Here is a 5152-nt window from a genome sequence, read left to right as displayed (position 1 = left end):
CGCGTGCGGCGCACGAGCAGTTGCGTGGTAAGCGACCGTGTCTGAAGCCCAAACACCACCGAGGCAAAGATCGCCTTAGCAGCGCGCCGCTTCAGCGGGCACCGCAGGGGCGACTAAAACCTGGCGGGAGGCATCGTCTCGTGTAGCGTCGCCCCTGCCCCAACTGGAGTGGCCCAGTCTTTAGGGGACAGAGACTGCGAAGCACTTGGACCGACGGCGGACTACGACGGAACGCTTCAGCTCGGCCAACGGGGCACCCACGCTCTCGAAGGAGACATTTTCCGTTTCGCGGCAATTCTCCGCCGTGCCGTGACTCTTCTCGCTCGCAGACTGCGCTGTCGCGTCGAACCGCTTTCGGGGGCCACCCTTCTCCTCCCCGCTCCTCGCAAGAATCTGCCGATTCCCATTCCTGCGACGAAGCCCGGAAGGGCGCCCACACAACTGCGGTGACGTGAACGAGCGACCAGCTCTGGAGCTCGACGTACTTCGAAGGCAAACAGCGCAAATTGCGATCGCGCTGGCTTTGCGCACGGCGCGGGAATCGGCCGGCGTTTCATTCCCACGTTTTCCGTGCACGCAAGCGTGCGCTTCCGACTCTCTCGCAAACGTGCGCGCTACATGGCAACAGACGTTCGCGCCTCGTGCTTGGACCGCTCTTTCCCTGCAGGTATCCGACTCCATCCTGCGGCGGTCTTGCTAGAGGCGCGCACTCGTCACGCTGCAGTAGTAATGCCTCGTTTCCGTCTTTTCGAAGAATTGGCACAACGGTTTGCCACCGTCTCCCTCTCGTGAGGCCGCTGGCGCGTGGCTTTAGCGCTCAACGTACTGTCCATGATGCCGACGCGGTCAAAACGAGTCGACGGACGCACGTTCCCTGTGCGCCGAAGTCTCTCTTGATATGTGATCCGACCCTCAGACAGACGAAGCCAAGGGAAGACCCAAGGCCGCAATGTGCGTTCAAAGAATCAGTGCTCAGTGTGTCCTGCAATTCACACCAAGTCTCGCAGCTGGCTGCGTTCTTCATCGACCCGAGAACCGAGTGATCCACCGCTTAGAGTCGTGAAAAATAGTTTGTTCAATTCAGTACAGTACAACCAGGGTTTTAGGCACGTGGCGTCTCCCTGTGTGTGGTTTCGAAGAGCGCCTTTCGGCGTGCGCTCCTCCAGTCTCGCTCTTTCGGCGGCCGCGTCTCAGCAGCTGAAAGCCTAATGGCACTCCACTCCTGCTACTCGCGCGTGTGTTTTGCGCCCACGCCTTCCTCGCTTGCCCTCGAGGTAGCTTATGCCGTTTGCGCGCACTCGAAGCCGGTTTTACCTGCCATCCAACCACCGGACCCGTGTGTCTCGTGTGCACGTTCACATCGCTCCACTAAAAATTGCAAAGAGCGACAGAGCCATGATTAGGGCTAAGCCGCTGTGGAGTCTTTAACGGCTACACGGCCACGGGCAGGGCTTCACCCCCATCGACGTGCTTCGCTTCAGTCAGCAGTAGGTTCATAGAAGGGCCTCAAACACACACACACTTTCGCATCGGCAGATCGCCGCAGCATAACCGCTGTTGATCCAACAGCCTACTTGAGACGAAAGACAAGAGCCCGGCGCGCGTACTCGCGCAGCTCTCCAAAACCACTCGGCCAGTGCCAGGGACGGCTCCCTGCGCCGGCGCCACAACAAGTCTACTTGAGGCGGAAGACGAAGCCAGCAAGGGCCTGGCCGCAAGTGCGTTCGAATCCGGGACTACAGTCCCTCGTCTGTCCGTACTTCCTCTTTCGACGTGCGGCGCCTTCCCAAAGCGCACAAGTCCGCTAACCGCAGAACGCTTCCGACGTAGCAAAGCCGCGTTTCCTTCGGTACTTCGCAGCAACGCCGCCTTTCCCTCGGCGGCGGGCGAATAGCCTGCAGACGTCGTCGCATTAAACCGCGATCTCGACACCTCGCGCGTCACGAGCAGGAGCCGACCGGCAGCCTCCGGCCCTTTCGGACTCGGTGGCATTTGCCGCGGAGGACGGGAGAGCACTTTAGGCCACGGTTCCTTCCGTACTTGGCAGCCGCACCCTCATACCGACAGTTCCATGACCGACCGAGCGCCACACCGTTCCTTTAGTACTTGGGCGGCAACAAAGTCGGGTCGTTACTCCATACTCGCCGCAGGAAGCGACCGGCAGCCGCCAGACTTTTCAGACTCGGCAGCGTTTGCCGCGGAGGACGGGAGAGCGCTCGCACCACGGTTCCGTGTGTGTACTAAGCGGCAGCGGCATTAGCTCTCGACCGTCAGTTCCTTGACCGACCGCACGCTTCGCCGTTCCCCTCGTACTGGGCAAAGCAGCAGGTCGGGTCGTCTTACTCCCATTCCGCGCAAGAGCGCCAAAGCGGACAGAAAGCCCACCCAGTGTGCGTTACGCCGTTTCTACCCGCGGGCGCGGCCAAGCCAACCGTCCAAGGTTGCAGCCGGCGTCCACTGGGCGCAACAAATTTGGCACGGGGCGCCCCTCAAAATTCAGGCAGTCCCCGGCATGTTCGGGTATAGCCGTCCCCGCGTCCAAGCGGGGCCAGCGGCGGAAAGCGTCGGGCGCAGCGAGCTGCTTCACCCACACGGGGTAGAAACAATGGCGCTCGCCACCCTTCACAATCCGGTAATGATCCTTCCGCAGGTTCACCTACGGAAACCTTGTTACGACTTTTACTTCCTCTAAATGATCAAGTTTGGTCATCTTTCCAACAGACCGGCGCAACCGAAAGGCCGCGCCGGACATCGGTCCGAAGACCTCACTAAATCATTCAATCGGTAGTAGCGACGGGCGGTGTGTACAAAGGGCAGGGACGTAATCAACGCGAGCTTATGACTCGCGCTTACTGGGAATTCCTCGTTCAAGGGGAACAATTGCAAGCCCCTATCCCAATCACGAAAGAAGTTCCACGGGTTACCCAGTCTTTTCAGACAGGGATAAAGACACGCTGCTTCCTTCAGTGTAGCGCGCGTGCGGCCCCGGACATCTAAGGGCATCACAGACCTGTTATTGCTCTGTTTCGTGCGGCTAGGAGCCGCTTGTCCCTCTAAGAAGGTTGTAAGGTGCTGGGAACCCCGCACCTATTTAATAGGCTAGAGTCTCGTTCGTTATCGGAATTAACCAGACAAATCGCTCCACCAACTAAGAACGGCCATGCACCACCATCCACCGAATCAAGAAAGAGCTCTCAATCTGTCAATCCTCCCAGTGTCCGGGCCGGGTAAGTTTTCCCGTGTTGAGTCAAATTAAGCCGCAGGCTCCACTCCTGGTGGTGCCCTTCCGTCAATTCCTTTAAGTTTCAGCTTTGCAACCATACTTCCCCCGGAACCCAAACACTTTGGTTTCCCGGAAGCTGCCCGCCGAGTCATTTGAGTAACTCAGGCGGATCGCTGGTTGGCATCGTTTATGGTCAGAACTAGGGCGGTATCTGATCGCCTTCGAACCTCTGACTTTCGTTCTTGATCAAAGAAAACATTCTTGGCAAATGCTTTCGCAGTAGTTCGTCTTGCGACGGTCCAAGAATTTCACCTCTAGCGCCGCAATACGAATGCCCCCGTCTGTCCCTCTTAATCATTACCTCGTATTCCAAAAACCAACAGAACAGAAACGAGGTCTTGTTCTATTATTCCATGCAAGTTTATTCAGGCGACTCGCCTGCGTTGAGCACTCTAATTTTTTCAAAGTAAAAGCACCGGCCTTCTCGAGGCACACAATGAAGTGCACCAAGAAAGGACCGGCATGATGTTCAGTCCGAGCCGTCGCATCGGGTAGATGCACTACTCGTCTGGAACTGAGATCCAACTACGAGCTTTTTAACCGCAGCAGCTTTAGTATACGCTATTGGAGCTGGAATTACCGCGGCTGCTGGCACCAGACTTGCCCTCCAATTGATCCTCGTTAAAGGATTTAGAGTGTACTCATTTCAATTACGGGGCCTCAAAAGAGTCCCGTATTGTTATTTTTCGTCACTACCTCCCCGTGCCGGGAGTGGGTAATTTGCGCGCCTGCTGCCTTCCTTGGATGTGGTAGCCGTTTCTCAGGCTCCCTCTCCGGAATCGAACCCTGATTCTCCGTTACCCGTAACAACCATGGTAAGCAAGTAACCTACCATCGAAAGTTGATAAGGCAGACACTTGAAAGAAACGTCGCCGGCTCGTGGCCATGCGATCAGCACAAAGTTATCCAGAGTCACCACACAATACGGGCCGAAACCCGATCGATCTTGGTCTAATAAAAGCACCCGTCGCCCAAAGGGCTTCAGGCTCACTGCATGTATTAGCTCTAGAATTGCCACAGTTATCCAAGTAGGAAGAAACGATCTAAGGAACCATAACTGATTTAATGAGCCATTCGCGGTTTCGCCTTATTTCGGCATGTACTTAGACATGCATGGCTTAATCTTTGAGACAAGCATATGATTACTGGCAGGATCAACCAGGTAATCGTTCAACTGCGCGTCCAGCCTTTCAAGCAGGCCGGACGCCGTTTTTGCGATGCCGAGGCCACCTTCAGGCGCCCCAACACGCTTCGTTCTCGCAAAGGGTAGCACTTTGCACAGTCCGAGACGACGGCGTTCGAGCTCGCAACGGCGCCCTCCCCGCAGGGCCGGGTATCGCCACGCGGCAAGAAGCACGCAACATTCTCGATAGACCGGTTGTGTCGACTCGATCGCGGCTTGCGGTTTCTCTCGAGCCCGCAGCACTGGTGGACCGACCGACACTTGCAACGTAGCCGAGACGGCAAAGCCGCTAGGCGACGGGTCACGCCCGCGCCTTCGGCGCTTTCGTATTTGATTCGTCCGAGGACGATGCGGAACACACTTCGATATCGTGGAAAAAGCGTCGTCCGACAACCAGCCCCTAACGCATCAAGCGGATGAGGCTGCAGACGTCAGCTGTGGGATCCACGGGAGCGATACCGGGGACACGCTTGACGGGCACGAAGCCCGCCGCATATCAAACACCCAGGTCGCTTTGGGGGCGACTGCTCTCTGGGACCCCCATATAATAGCAGCGATAAGTACCCAGACCTCCATGGGGCCGTACTCGTGCCACTTTCGACGAGCGTTTGGCGAAAATCGTGCCGCCTCGTAACGCCGCGAGCAAGATTGAAAGCTTACGTCGGCAGCACAATGCCGAAGTCGTG

The 5152-nt window shown here is 57.1% G+C and overlaps 2 non-coding genes across 2 annotated transcripts; both read right to left on the bottom strand.

The window, feature by feature from the left end:
* Positions 1 to 906: 906 nt before the first annotated feature.
* Positions 907 to 1059, bottom strand: LOC140214595 (5.8S ribosomal RNA). Its single transcript, XR_011891531.1, has one exon. It is a non-coding gene; the product is annotated as a 5.8S ribosomal RNA (ribosomal RNA).
* A 1574-nt stretch (positions 1060 to 2633) lies between these two features.
* On the bottom strand, positions 2634 to 4448 carry LOC140214589 (small subunit ribosomal RNA). Its single transcript, XR_011891526.1, has one exon. It is a non-coding gene; the product is annotated as a small subunit ribosomal RNA (ribosomal RNA).
* Positions 4449 to 5152: the final 704 nt, after the last annotated feature.

Source organism: Dermacentor andersoni, unplaced genomic scaffold (assembly GCF_023375885.2).
Source record: "Dermacentor andersoni unplaced genomic scaffold, qqDerAnde1_hic_scaffold ctg00000487.1, whole genome shotgun sequence".
NCBI classification, from domain to species: domain Eukaryota; kingdom Metazoa; phylum Arthropoda; class Arachnida; order Ixodida; family Ixodidae; genus Dermacentor; species Dermacentor andersoni.
Note: the sequence above shows the minus strand (reverse complement) of the source record. Positions and strands in the feature narration are given on the sequence as shown.